This window comes from Hesperophylax consimilis, chromosome 28, assembly GCF_061612785.1.
Source record: "Hesperophylax consimilis isolate HC1 chromosome 28, BYU_Hcon_1.0, whole genome shotgun sequence".
Classification (NCBI taxonomy): Eukaryota; Metazoa; Arthropoda; class Insecta; order Trichoptera; family Limnephilidae; genus Hesperophylax; species Hesperophylax consimilis.
This window is the reverse complement of record NC_142863.1, coordinates 6835158-6851169: the sequence shown is the minus strand read 5'-3', so window position 1 is coordinate 6851169 and position 16012 is coordinate 6835158. Positions and strand designations below refer to the sequence as shown.

Below are 16012 nucleotides of genomic sequence, written 5' to 3'. Positions count from 1 at the left end.
GCTTTCTGTTTATAACATAAATATTTAACGGTTTAAAATTTCTATTACGGATATATAATTGAAAACAATATGTATGGGAAATATGTATTTGAAAATTTTTTACGACTTCAATACGTTCATAATAAAATTATATGTTTAAATCAGTTATTACTTGCTCAGAATTTTTCTCCGGTGAAATCGGTCCTTTCGGCATCGGATTATTGATATATTAAGTATTTTCGTGATTAAATAAAAACAATATTAGAAACATTATGTTAATTCACTTTTCAATCAAATTTTGGAATTATACACCCGAGCGTATAAGTACGTATAGACGGGTATATACAAGTGTATAAATTACCTGCTGTAATATAGATAGAGGTGGTATATTGCTGAGTCTAGAAGCAAGCATTAATTGCACATTTTTTCTGTGTTCTTTATTCTGCCTTTGATTTTTTTCACCCTGCTTACTAGCGGATACCTGTTCTTTTTTTCTTTGTTGCCATATGCCTTTGCCTTTGTTGTTATATGATATTGGTCGGTTTTTGTATTGATTTGTTGATGATAAACGTACCTACATGTTATCTGGGTTATAAATGTGAGAATGTTGTCGATATATTTGGGGATTCCGTATTATAGGCCAGTACACATAGCGCCAAAAAGGGGGTTGCGATCGTAATTATTCCGGTAGTCCCAATTTTTTTATATGTTTTATAAACTGATCCCATGATGTATAATCTGAATTTCCGACCATGGCGCACCTGTGCTCGCGCCACCATTTAAAAAAAACCGGCTGTAATCGCGCCAAAATCTAGTTTTTCCAAAATATCTCATTCTCAATGCAAATTTTGGCTAAATTAGCTAGATAATTAAAGTAAAACATAAAATTACCTACAACTTTTGTGAAAACAATTTTCTTCAATCTCTAATAGGTACCGAGGTAGAAAGTCGTAAAGGTGCGTATATTTTTGAAAAAAACAAGTTTTTTGCGCGACTAGCTTTGATTTTTTGTAAATATCTCGTTTCCAGTACAATTTTGTGTAAAAATTATTGATACTAATTTTGTAGAAAATAAAATTTTATAAAATAAATAGGTATATAATTTATGTGTTTTAATTCTAATACGTATCCAAGCTCTAATCCACCAAAACCAGGCCAAAAATTGAAACAGAGGTAAAGTGTTTTAAATTTCATTCCTTAATTTTATTTTTCTTCAACAATTATTGTTGTGAGAACATATCAGTTGACAACAATCGTCATGCCTGCGTCAGACCTAGCTATAAGGGGCTGGAAACGGCATGCACGTTAGTGTCATAAGAACTAGAGCCAGCAAATAGTGAAAACTTTTCAGGTTCATTCATCTCTGGTCCGTACTGAAAAATAATGTCAGTTTTTGTTAATTTTTTTAGAGCGCTTATTTAATCATATAAAATTAATATTATTTACTTTATATTTACAGAAATTGTGAAAAAATTACCATGTTGAGTGTCGGTATAGTGTTTAACACAATACTCGTATTTTCTTTATTATTTGCAATATTATCTGGATGAAGTCTTGCGGAATTTTTCCTAAAATGAGAAATATTGTTAATTATTTATACTGTCTCTATTCCCTAATTATTTAGAGATGTATTAAGACATGCCCGACAAACTTTCACTAACAATTCCTGAGCTTATTTGGTGTAAAAAATGCATTTCGGTAAAAATAAAAATATGTCACCGGAAATCAAAATTAATTTACTTCTTATATTCCAAATTCAATATGCTCAGAAGTTTATCGACTGCGTATATATGTATATATCTACATATATAAAATTATTTAAGCTGACATTGTACAATTATGTTCTGTAAAAAACGTATCCCAAAGATCTATTTTTATGTGTGTATGTAGTACCTTCTCCATTCCGTTAAACATTTTCCTTGGTGCCGTAATTTTGTTCGGGATAAAACTTCTTTTGTCTTCTGTTTTCCCATATTTAACTGAAACGTAAGTATATATTAGCCAAGAGATTTATTATAAATTGGTTCAATTTTACCTTAACTTTGAAAATCATTTCAACGTAAGTAAGTGCAGTAACTTGGGGAGATAATTGCACAATTCTATCTACAACAAATGATCTAACAATCTAAACTTAAAAGATTAATGACTCTTTTTAATATTCGAATGACTTTAGGTACTTTATAGGTGACATATGTCTAATTGTCTGTATGGAGAAAAACTTTCGATGTAGAGTTTTTGTTTTATGGAAAAAAAACTTTCGAATTTCAAAAATTTGTTGTTGTGTAATTTAACTGGTTTTGGTGGATAAGAGCTTGGATACATATTAGAGTTAAAACACATAAATTAAATACCTATTTATTTTATGAAATTTTATTCTCTACAAAATTAGTATCAATAATTTTTTCACAAAATTGTACTGGAAACGAGATATTTACAAAAAACAAAAGCTAGTCGCGCAAAAAACTTGTTTTTTTCAAAAATATACGCACCTTTACGACTTTCTACCTCGGTACCTATTAGAGATTGAAGAAAATTGTTTACACAAAAGTAGTAAGTAATTTTATGTTCTACTTTAATTGTTTAGCTAATTTAGCCGAAATTTGCATTGGGAATGAGATATTTTGGAAAAACTAGATTTTGGAGCGATTTCGGCCGGTTTTTTTCAAAATGGCGGCGCGAGCACAGGTGTGCCAAGGTCGGAAACTCAGATTTTACATCAGGGGACCAGTTTATAAAACATATAAAAAAATTGGGACTACCGGAATAATTACGATCGCGAATCGGTAATTGCCCTGGAGTATTAGTAATGAAACGAACTCTTCACAAACACTTTATTGAAATATAAGAGAATACCACTCCTTAGTAAAAAAACTCCTTTTATTTTACCATAATTTATTAGATATTCCATTGTTACAACTAACATGACTGTATAATTAGAAATTAATGTAAAAGCCCAGTAGGGCGTAAATAAATAAAACTAGGAAAACGATTCTAGTGAAGGGGCACTCTATAACATTCTGTGCCGCTGGTTGTGACAACCGGACAGACAGCCGCGTCGCGTGAAAAAAAAGATTAATAGTAAAAAAGTCTACTTGGGCTAGAAATGATACATAATAACATAACGTCAATACTTTAGTGTCATCTTTTTTCTCAAGTGCCTACACATTTACGCATTTAACAATGTATTCTTTTGTATTGGTTATTATTTATATTTATATTTATTATTTATATAAAAAACCTTTACTCACTTGAGGAAGAAGTTAAATTATAAAAAACAGAAAATTTCACTAATAGATTGCAAAGTAATTGTTTGATTAAATAAAAAAATACGTAAAAGAAATGACCGGAGCGACCGGCCGGGTGACACGACCTTACAGGCCGGAACTTTCGCGGCGTCTGAATCAATACGTAGTAACTCCTTGTCAACCCGCACACAAATATACTACGCACAATAGAGAGTTTTGAAGTACTGGCGGTCGTTTTTCGTGTATCTGGCCAGAAATTGGATTTTCGCGAGTGTTTTTATTTTAATTAATTCTTATGAATACATTAATAAAATCTCTAATCTTTTGTGAGGGAGTCGTCGGGAAGTTACTAATTCATCGTCTAGAAAAATAAAATCTGGTACTTGCCGCTTATCTTACAACATTTTACATTTAATAAAATGTACTTATCGTTTTACATAATATATTTAATTGTAAGGTCCTGTTTTTATTAATCTTAAATATAAATAACTTGCATCCCTTCGAATCCCTCTAGAAACATTTAAGAATTTAGTAATAAGCTCATCAGAAATAATTAAAATGTGAGCGTCGGGGCAAATCCCCGTTATCAGGGTATTGTGTCGCCTTAACTGGGTTATGTAGGTTAGGTTAAAAAAAAAAAATTTCATCGTTTCTAATGACTTTATATCACTTTTTAAAAGTGTGTTGAATTGTCACTGTGTTGAGTTATCATGGAACCATTTTATGTACTTGTTATAATTGTATATGTATTTAAAAAGTAATTGTTAAAATAACCCGTTGACAAACTGATGTCAATCAGTTTAACGGGACTTAATAGTAAAAACTGTATTTTTGAAAGTTAATAAATAAAATAAATCTTAACTTTACCATGCGATGTAAGAATATAATTTATTTCCAAGTAGTTATTACTTATGTGAAGCAATAATAATAATTGTAATGCCGTGCCGAAGTACGCAAATGCAGAACGTCAGTAATATCCACTAATTAGATGGCTGTATGGGTTTTAATTACGTTTAATACTAGTATTTATGTTCCAGTCTTTCCAGGGCATAAACCTAATCAGATTTTGTAATATTATTTTGCGTGACGCAAGGATTATTAAGTTATAGGTACATTTCGTATTGTACTGTCCTCGTGTGATCGTTGCATTAATATGAACCTTCAGAAAAACAAAAACATGTGCCAGTGGACTATGGCATCCCCAGTTAGATAAGATGTGAGCATGTTGTGAAGTCGAAAGGAGATGAAGAAGAGGAAGGTGGGCTAGAGCCTGGCTATTCAGATTTGTTCCATACACACGGCGCACAGTGGGCTGAAAATCGCCTTTCATAGACATAGACACTTGAATTTTCAAGGGTATTTTTTTGGCTAGAAATGTATTCTGCTGATCATTACTATGCTATAAAATTTCGTACGAAGCAATTGCGTGTACAAATGAAGGAGTTATCATTTTTTTAAGAAAAAATTGTATGGCACTGACATTAAAAATGAGGCTATCTCTGGAATCATAAGGTTGGCCATTCTATCCTTACACACAGATATACTACTATTTATTTGTATTTTTTGACATACTTCGTATGAGTATGCTTTGTCTAGTTTACAATATTTTATTTACACTGCAAGCCTAAAAGCATTTAAGCATTAAAATGAATCATCAACATAAAATAGTATATTAAAGTATAAGTGGATAAACAGGTCTTTAAAACACGCGCGATTTTTCGAGCACTACGGCGTAGCCGAGTGCTCGAAATAAAGCAAGTGTTTTAAAGACCAGTTATCCACGAATACTTTACGCTATTTTTTTTATTGGTACACTTTGAAAACATAAATATTGATATTATTATTAAAAATTTGGAAATAAGAACTATTAATGAATTCGTGATGTGACATCACAATATCTTGTTGTCATGGAAATGAAAAACACAAACATTAATTTGTGTTTTTCATTTCCATGACACCAAGATATTGTGATATTATCTTGTTATTTTATTATTTTAACTATAAATCCTGTCAGATTTATAGTTAAAAGTTGACATTTAGACTTCACATTTTGTTGATTTGTTGATGTTGCCATGGTAACTTTAAAAAACGCGCGTTCCATAAAGTGCGATTTAAACACGCTAGAGCGTACTTTAAATGGGTGAAAAAGGGCACCAATAAAAAAAAGTTGTTTTTTCAAATTGATGATTTTAAAAAAAAAACGCAATTTGCGCCACAATACGAAGTATGTAAAAAAATACCCTTGAAAATTCAAGTCTCTAAGTCTATTGAAGGCGATTTTCAGACCACTGTGCGACGAGAGAGTATGTACCACTGTATCTATACAGATTTGTAAGAAATCGCCAGTGAAATTTATTATCTATTATTTTATCTAAAAAATTCTAGTTTTTTTACTGTAATACATAAAATTTTGAAATGTCTTTTAAAACAAACAAAAAAACTTTGATTTGAATGAGGATTAAACCTTTCTAGCAATCTACCTATACACATACTATTCGGGTAGGACCATAATTTATGTCGTATATTAACTGCAATACCTAATATCATCAGATTTCAGAGAAATGCGTATATGTCCGCGAGCGTGATTGCGACCCAAAAGTTGCAAAAGAATGCATTGTCGCCGACAACGAGTCTATCTGTCGAGTTTCAGCTCAATCGGATCGATTCTAGACGAGAGTGGGTTAATTTCCGCTTCTAAGTTTCGCATTCCTTACCGAAAACAAAAGTGATATTCAATATTTTTTTTTTAATTTGATCAATTTCATAAAAAAGTAATGGAAAATTGAGCTTACTTAAATGGCACACGGACACGCCCACATAACACTTCTATCGGTTTAATTCCTCAGTGGAGTTTTAAGAGTTTTATAGTATCAAAAAAATGTTGGCACCTTTCCAGAAACGTGAAGAATCACTGCAGCAAATTCATCGTAAATATTATATTATTATTTGGAAACGAGGAATCCTGAAGACGATGATTAATGACGATGACAGATAGCTCGCACATTTCCAGTTTCTCTCTTTGTGAGAGTAAAACAGGCTTATTTAATCTGTCTTCAACACACAACTAGCTATCCTCTAAATATAGGGATCGATGCAAATGACGTTTTCTTTAAGGCGAAGCTTAATGCCAAATCACTATTTTCATTAATAAGAATAAGTATAACGAATTGTTGTACATTATAAATACCAAAAAATATGCTTTAGATAAATTGAAGGTTTTCCTATCGTTTCGCTTGAGTAAAACACAAATAAAAAAATAAATTACTTACTCAATAAAAAATATAAATGTAAACTACTAAAAAACATATTTTTCAATAGAAATGTATGAACGCATAAAGAAAACAACTTTAAAAAAATACAGTATTATAGCTTAGATTATCTGTGACAGTTTCACTTGATTTACTTTTTTGCTTTCTTATAAAATTATTTACGAAATAAATAAAAACCAGTTTTGTGCTTGGAATCGAACGTTTCTAGACTCCGTTTGTCATGCGATTTTGATGCCTATTACTTACAATATAAGAATATATACATTTTTGGCTTGTAGCTTCCTATTAAGGCCCCGTAGTAAGCGTTCAGAGATGGTTTGAAGGGGAGCTATGTAAATACGAATGTTAGAGGGAGCGCGCTAATATTAAAAAGTACAATAACCGAGCAAAAATTGTGAATTTATTGTTTTTGTGTTTAATTCGTAGAACTCCATTTAATTTTTTAAAAATTTCATTAAAATCAAATTTAATAATATAATTATTAAGTTCTGCAAGTGTATTAATAAGTCGTCAAAACGTGGCTTAACCACAGTTTGGAAATGGCATTGAAAGCCGAAACAGCTGTAACAATAACAAAAACCAAAAAATACTTGCAGAACTTAATAATTATATTATTAAATTTGATTTTAATTAAAAAAAAAAAAGTTGTGAAGATATTTAATAAAACACGACTCGTTTGAAATAGAGCAAAAATCTCTGGACAATCCTTTAGTTGCATTTAAAGATACACATGAAATTTTTTTTTTCATGCCTATAACAACATATTGATAACGAAACGTGTTTTTAATTATAAGCAATAATAAGATTAAAAACATGTTTTTACCTGTCGCAAATGACATCTACATAATATAGGTATATAAAAACACACGCGTATTCAAATACAATGTTGCGTTAAAATTTCAAAGCAATCGATGAAGAACTTTGTGTTTTTGAACAAACAAACTTTTACATTTATATAGATTAATAATAAAAACATTACCGTATTAAAATATTTTGAGTAAAACGGATTGAAAATTATACAAAACGTTTTTCAACTACAAAAATAAACGGCAAGCACCAGATTTTATTTTTCTAGAGGATGAATTAGTAACTTTCCGAGGAATCCCTGTAGAAACGTGTGAGATTTCAGTAATACGTTCATCAGAAATAATTAAATTAAACCCCACGAAAAGATTGTCTAGGCCTGCTAGGGCAAAGCCGACCGTAGGTCTGTCCATTGCGCCGGGCCGCGCGCCGAATATTGTTTTTACACGACTTCATCACTTACGTCGTTAAGATTTGCAGTTTATTTTAGAGATTTGATAGGGCATATTCAACCCAAAACACCGTGACCGCGCGTCGCATATTTGTGTGCACGGCTGATTCACTTATGTCGTTAAGATTCTGGCTTTATTTTAGGGTATTGTCTCGTCTTAAAAGCAAATCAATAGTCATTGAATTTAAATAGGCCAATACAAAATAAGCGTTCACGGAAATGACCTAAAAACAAAATACACCGTTTCCAGAAACTCGAAGTACCTACAAGCGGGAAATTAGTAAATCTAAATCACTTTGGGAGTCGATTTTGTGGTATAACATTTTTTTATATGAGAATAAATCGAGTCCGAAGTTGGAATTTTTTTAGGTAAAAAAATCGGTTGCCAGGGGGCTAATCTTATATTATCAGCTGTTTAATGTATTTTAAAATGTGTCGAAGCGTAGACCCGCCCCCAAAAGTTTTAAAATGTGTCGAAGCGTAGACCCGCCCCCAAAAGTTTTAAAATGTGTCGAAGCGTAGACCCGCCCCCAAAAGTTTTAAAATGTGTCGAAGCGTAGACCCGCCCCCAAAAGTTTCAAAATGTGTCGAAGCGTAGACCCGCCCCCAAAAGTTTTAAAGCCCAGCTACACTACTCGCGAAGTTGATCGAAGTTGACCGAATACGATAGTGTGGGCACGAACTTCGCTTCGCTTCGGGCAACTTCGCTTCGCTTCGCCCGACTTCCGATTGTTGTCGGTAAATGCGCCCGAGTCAAAGGACTGGACTGAGTTACTCGCGAAGTTACACGAGTGTGGGCACGCACTTCGAACTTCGGCTAACTTCGTCGAGGACTTCGTCGAAGCGTCGAAGCGAGTAGTGTAGCTGATACTTTAAAATGTGTCGAAGCGTAGACCCGCCCCCAAAAGTTTTAAAATGTTTCGAAGCGTAGACCCGCCCTAAAAAGTTTTTTTAATCCTGTAATTACCGAAAAAGTGTGTTAAAAAATTGAAATGCTTAGATCTAAAAATATACGATATAAATTTATTTTTATTTCTATTCTTTTTTTATATATACAGTTTACAAAAGTTTTGTGAACACCTCACTAGGAGAATCGGTGCTGAGGTGTTCGCATGTATTGGGAGAGTGTTATTACCGTCATAAGTAAAAACACATCATCGTCCTTGAGGTAATTATTATTTTATTTTTTTTTTTATAGTGAATACCTCACAAGAGTCCCAACTGCTTCCGTCTGGAGCCAGTGAGACTATGGCATCCCCAATTGGGGGATGTTGTGAGGCTGAAGGTTAGTGGGGAAGGGAAAGAGGAAGGTGGGGAAGTACCTGGCTATTCAGATCTAGTCACTAAACACGGCTAAAGCCATTTGGAGCAACGTTTCAATTCTGAATGGTGGTCTTACACCAGGGCGATACTGGTAGTATCTTCCACTCTGGAACGTGCCGCAAATATACTATATATTATTTGAATTAATTAATTGTGAAATAACACAAATTAATCAAATAAAATTTATTTGCGCACGCCGGGTTCGAACCCGCGACCTTCGGAATGGCAGTCCAATGCGTTACCACTGGACTATGCCGGTGGTTATTAATTAACATCTATAATTCCAGTGTAGATCTGCGCCCTCATCCAATTCCTAATCCAAGTTAAACTTTTTATTATTTAATTCATCCTCCAACAATTCCTACACATATTGGCGTAAAAAGAAATGATATTTTTCGCGAACCGAAAGTGATTGAACTTTGGTCAAATTGTTGTATTGTGGCATTGTCCTGTTGGGGTTGTTCGCGGAGCTGAGAGGGGACGTTATTGTCCTGCGTGCAAACTGGCTGTCAAATCGGTATATTATTATTACATTTCTAAAGATTATGTATTCAGTGTAAGCGACAATATTCCGCCGTATTTAACAATAATAGTGATTAGTTTATCTGTAAGATTATAGAAGTTGGAAAGCGCTATTTTACAATAATAATTTCCATGCCGTTTGCGGCCGATTGACAGCTAAAATGTCAACCGATTACGTTTTAAGATCCATGACGCTGACTTAATGACTGTTTGAATTGTGCATTGCTAGATGTCATATTGAAATAACAGTGGAGTGATATTGCTCAAACAGATTTCACGTAGAATAATAAAGAGATAACGTCAAATATAGGGTTTTCCAATAAGAGGTGTTATTTTGATATTCAAAGAAACATTTCCCGTAAAAGATCAATGGTTTCGTTGCTTGTGTGGCACGTAGCGCCGTCTTGTTGAAAGTAAACGTTGCCCAGATCAATACCATCCAATTCCGGCCATAAAAAATCATTAATTTATTTATTTATATATATATATATATATATAATTTGTACATTTATTTATAACAATTACAGGTAATAAAGCCTAAGGCGTAATCATCTTTCGATAGAGCAATCCATTCACCGTAACTGTTGCTCCAGCCTCATTTTCGAAAAAGTAAGGTCCAATGACTCCGCCGGACCATAAACCGCACCAAACAGTCACACGTTGAGGATAGAGAGGCTTTTCAACAATAACTCTTGGGTTTTCCGAGCCCCAGATGCGACAATTTTGCTTGTTGACGAAGCCACCGAGGTGGAAATGGGCCTCATCACTCAAGATGATTTGCATTTGATTCACTCAAGTGAATTTTAATAATTTCGATGCGTTGTTGAAGCGTGTATCGTTCCATTTTTATTAATGGCGTAGTTTCTACTTGTTAAATGTCAAAAAATGGCAGCTTCAAAAGTAACATCTACCGAAATAGCGGGCTTTTCAAAATAACACCTCTTATTGGAAAACCCTGTACAAGCGATAAAATGCAATCAATAATTGTATATTATATTTAATATAACTAACCAACTAATCAACACGCTGTTTCTCCGCAGGAGAAAAATGAGTATTTCCGATTTATTGAAATACTGTTAAAAACGTGATTGGAATCCATTTCCTGATAAAATCAGTCAATTCAGAATAATTCATCTCTAAATAGATAAAGTAAATAAAGTCGTTATCCGCGTCTGTCTGTTTGTGCGCTTTGTTCTTCTAAACTACCAACGGATCCAACGGATTTTCATAGGGTTTTTACTATCACTTAAAGAATTTCTTCCGGTAGGTTTATATATTTAATATATGCATATTCTATATTCTCAAAATTTTACTCCAATACATTAAGGCAAAGGTTTGCAGCGCATTACATCTTCGCAGGATGTGAATGTTCGTTTTTAAACGAACCGCCTGGCGTAAGGACACTAAAAATGAGCGAGGTGGGTAAATTATAACAGATTTGGCCGCATAAATAACGATTACACTATTTTGTTATACACTTTTACAAATGTGTTATAATTTACCCACTTCACTCATTTTTAGCGTCGCTACGCAACCCGAATTGAAGGCGGTTCGTTTAAAAACAGACATTCAGATACTGCGCAGAAAAATTCCCACGGTGGACTGCGCTGCAAACCGTTGCCTTACTTTAGGTATTTTTTCTGCACAGGGTCTGGTTATTTCACCGTGCGCTCTTCGGCGGTCAACATACTCCAGATTTCATGTTTTTTTTTTTGATATTTCAAATCTTTATTTGTCTCTTAAACGGGCAACCGCCGAATATAATAAGAAACGCTTTTAGAAAAAAATCCGTACAATTGCTTCTCAATGAATCATAACTTTATAAATAATTTTGTCCAACTATTGAGGACAAAAACTACTCTGCATGTCAGTACGAACCTAAACATTACTTAGTGGATTCTTAATATAAACCATTACATGATATTTATTATGAAGTTTTTTTTGCAATGACGTGACATCCACCCACGCGTTTGTATTTTTATTACAGCAGAGTCATTCTCATTACACAAGGGGCAAGTTTACTGTTTACAAATTTACTGAAATCTGTAATAACTATAATTAATAAGTAACATAATATTGAATATGTAATAGCTAACAATGTCAAACACAAAATTCAGGTCTAAACTAAAAACTTACCTTTAAACTGTGTAAATTAAATATGAGTACCATTCCTGAGAGAAAGTCCAATTATGTCCTAAATCCTGTATCTAAATTTCGCTAATAAACAATTAGTTAATGTTAATTAAGTGTTAATCTCAAGTGACCTACCAGGTAAGTATGGTACTGTATATTATTTCCGGTGACCGGATAAATCATCAAAATGATAATTCATCACATCTTTAAAAAGTTATATCAAGTCATGGAAAGTGATGAAAAAAAAAACTTTATTAACTGGGTTAAGTAGGTTAGGTTAGCTTGGGTTAGGTTAGGTTTAAATTTTTTTTTTCATCGTTTCTAATGACTTTATATCACTTTTTAAAAGTGTGTTGAATTGTCACTGTGTTGAGTTATCATGGAACCTTATTATTTCCATATATAGTTAGTAATAACATAGATAATTGTAGAAATGTATTATATATTTGTACAGCGCCCTCGGGGTGATTTTGCACAAAAACGGCGCTATACAAATCATCCAAATTTGATTATTATTATTATTATTAAAGTGACTAACAATAACATCCATTCACAATTCGGTTCAGTTCAATTCGGAGTGGTGATGTTACACCAGGGCGATACTGAAAGAATCTTACACTCTGGAACGTGTCGCAAATATAGGTAACAAATCTTCTTCTTCTTCTTCCTAGCACTATCCCAAGTCATTGCCTAGGTAGGCTGTTGGGGTCGGCTCTTCTCGTTCTCAGGTTATAGCTTCTTCGGTTCTGAGTGTCGCTTTCATCTAGGCCGTTTCTTTGTAGGATTTTGGAGCATTGGGTCATCCAGGAGTTCTTTGGTCTACCTCTGGATGACTGTCTTTGAAGCTCTATAGACATTGCCTGCTTCACTGTGTGGTCTGGTGGTCTCCGTCTTATGTGCCCATACCATCTTAACTGTCGTTCCTCTAGCTTACTGTTTATGTCAGTGACACCCAGGCTACCACGAATGCGTGAGCTTTTAATTTTATCTTTTAATGATACTCCTGCCGTCCATCTAAGCATTCGCATTTCTGCTGATTCGAGTTGCCTAGAGTAGGAGTTGTACATAGTCCAGCATTCGGAGCCATACATTATCGCGGGTCTAACAATAGTCTGGTATGTCTTTCCTTTAAGTTTTATTGGCATTTTCGTGTCGCACTAAATTCCTGTTACGGATCTAAATTTCATCCATCCCACTCCTATTAGAATTTTATTATAGGTAACAAATAATATTATTAATTAATAAATTGTTATATACCACAAATTAAACATATAAATTTTGTAAACCGGTGCCCCGACAAGGCAAGGGTTCTGGGTTCAAGTCCTAGATGTGACCGTACTTTTTCTGATATTTATGTTTCAAATTTTCGTTGAAGAATCGCTAATATTGTCTTCAATAATAAAATTTTACTCATCAAGTCATTCCAAAAATAGAATATAAAATTTACTTGCGCAAACCGGAGTTTGAATCCGCAACCACCGGATGCTACGCTATGCTAGAACATTGTTCTGTCGTGTGTTATCAAAACTTTTTTTTGCCCAAAGAAAAGTCAATTTTTCCTAACCACCGGATTTTTTTTAAACTTTTCAAATATTGAAATTCTTTCTTGAAAAGATGACCAATCTCATTGGTCCGTCTGGGGCCTATAAGTCATTAGGGCTTATGCAAAATGGCGACATCAGTTTTCTTTTACATTGGAAAAGACCACACTTCCTGGTATTAAAATAATACATACATAAGAAATAAGATAGAAATATATTGGGTTAGCTGGAAGAAATAGGATGTAACCTATATGCTATACCCTTTGTACTCTGTATTTTTGGGCAATAAATGTTTTTAAAATTTTTGATAGGAGCTAACTTTTCTACACTTTTGAGAGGTTTTTCACAAAAACCGTGTAGTATAAATTATTCAACTGTTATTTGAATGTAACTAACTAACTAACCATTACAGCAGAGAGGACGGACAGTCAAACAACTCGGTCTTGGCACACACTTCTTGCCTCATTCATACATCATCTCGTACATACTCTTCTATTATTCTGACTCTTGACATGGCCCGACACAAGTATCTGTTTCACTTGATCATGTCTTCCTCGGGCTTCCCCGACTTCTGCTACCATTCGCATTTGCGTTATTAGGGGGCATACTTTGGCACACAAATAGAACATGAAAGGGGTAGGTACTGTATTAATATATTTATAGAGCCATCGATTTTAAACCTACAACTTACATTTAGGGGTTGTTTTGAATAGGACGTTGGGCTGTGGTCAACACAAATGACCAAGACAAATTGAACGTCATTTTTTAGATTCATTAAACCTCATTTGTTAAGATGATGTGAATATGACACAAGAGTCTCGCAGTCATTGGGACTGTGGGATTTGTGATGTATGGTAATAAGTTGAGTATTTAAGCGATAGATGGCGCTAGTCATAAAGCTTACTAAAGAGTCCGTCAGATGTCGCTAGAGTGTAACAATTACTTGTGAGATGTTATTGACAGGGAACAAGCTTCTCGAACCAGAGAATTACCAACCCTCGGGTAATGAACAGTGTAGCTAAATCCAGACATATTAATTGTAACGCAAATAAACACAATTATAACAAAGAACCTTTAATTTTTACAAAGAGTTCCCAATACCGAAATCTGCATGTTAATGCAGATATAACAGGACTAAATGATGATGTGAATATGGCACGAGATTCTCGGAGTCATTGGCACTACGGGACTAAATGGGTTGTGATACTGGAGGAAAACGGGAGAAAGCTCTATAACCTCTAGCGGAGAAACCGGTATGCATTGTAGTAGTTGTCAGTGTGATTGAAAGATGGCGTGGATATGCATCGTAGAACTTTATTTTTCCGCGTTTCTCTTCGAATTTAGCGTTACGTCTGTTTTGCTTACGATATATGTCAATCACGGCGATACATGCCAGGGTTGGATTTGCGGGAAATTAGAGATGTTCGATATTCACGTCTCGGTTACATGGAACCGGTTCCTTCTTGTTACCGGAACCGTGGATATTATTTCCATAACCGGTTATTTTTGGAACCGAATATTTAACAAAAATTAAAAATATTGTAAAAACGCGACAATATATTGTTGATTCCGTTTTTTTGGTTTATTTATTAACGGAGCACTGTCCAATTATACAATACATATAAGACGCAATAAAAAATAAATATACACAGAAAAAAACATTTGCAATTCTTATATTTATTTTTACAATAATATCTAATAAAATAAAATACTTTTTGTTTTAAAACCACGAGTTTTTAATAATATTTATAACCGACCGGTTTCGCTTTACTCAAACATCTTCAGGGTACAAATTATTACGTAATAATTTCGTATATTGAAAACCTTATCAAAATCCTTTGCGTAGTTGCGAAGAACAAAGCGCACAAACGCTGAAAGCGATTTTATTTTATACTATTTAGAGATGATGCTACAAAGTAAATTAACTTTTTTATTCTAATTTAAATAAGGATACGAATGTCCTGATTCCTGTTATGACTAAAGATTATCCGGGTATATCCCGTTTCAATCGAGTTCCTGCTGTTCCCAGTACTCTCAGTTTTCCGGGTCTGTGGTCACACTTGTAATACATACATATCAATAACTGCCAATATCAGTTCTCTTTCAAATTCGTATAATGTAGATGACACATTACGCTAAACGCATCATGGCAATGTTTAGATATGTATTTTTTCTATAATGTTTAGATATGTATTTTTTTCTATAATGTTTAGATATGTATTTTTTCTATAATGTTCAGATATTGTTTCTATAATGTTTTTTATGTATTTTTTCTATAATGTTTAGGCATGTATTTTTTTCTATAACGTTTAGATATGTATTTTGTCTATAATGTTTAGTTGCATTTTCTTAGTCATTAAAAAGATAAATAATTATTCTTCTCAGTTTGTCTAAAATATTTATACATGATTTTATTTTATTTAATTAGCGTTATAAACAGTCTTTATACATGCATATATGATTAAATTAATAAAATCCAAAAAACTGTCAAAGTGTACGATTACGAATTGGCGAGAATTTTCATTGACAGTTCGAAAATTATTATATTTTTTTGTTCTACAAACGGCATAAAAGTTTAGGGCAAGTTTTCTTACTAATTCTCCACACAAAAGGAATGTGTTTTATAAATATCGAATTTTTCAAAATTATGCACGTTTCTAGTCAAAATTTCCCGGTAAGTTTTTGTTAACATTTTCATGTGTAACAATTTAATTCATTAGAAAGTCAATGTTTATTCCAAATACA

General features: G+C 33.3%; 1 protein-coding gene and 1 long non-coding RNA gene across 2 annotated transcripts in view; both read right to left on the bottom strand.

The window, feature by feature from the left end:
• The window catches only part of LOC149410098 (oxysterol-binding protein-related protein 6-like), a 134216-nt gene that overhangs the window by 59756 nt on the left and 58448 nt on the right, over positions 1-16012 (bottom strand). The gene's annotated exons all lie outside the window — the stretch shown is intronic.
• Positions 1052-3491, bottom strand: LOC149410100 (uncharacterized). Its single transcript, XR_016305048.1, has 3 exons — positions 3228-3491; positions 1873-1958; positions 1052-1547 (listed from the first exon to the last, which is right to left on the bottom strand). It is a non-coding gene; the product is annotated as an uncharacterized LOC149410100 (long non-coding RNA).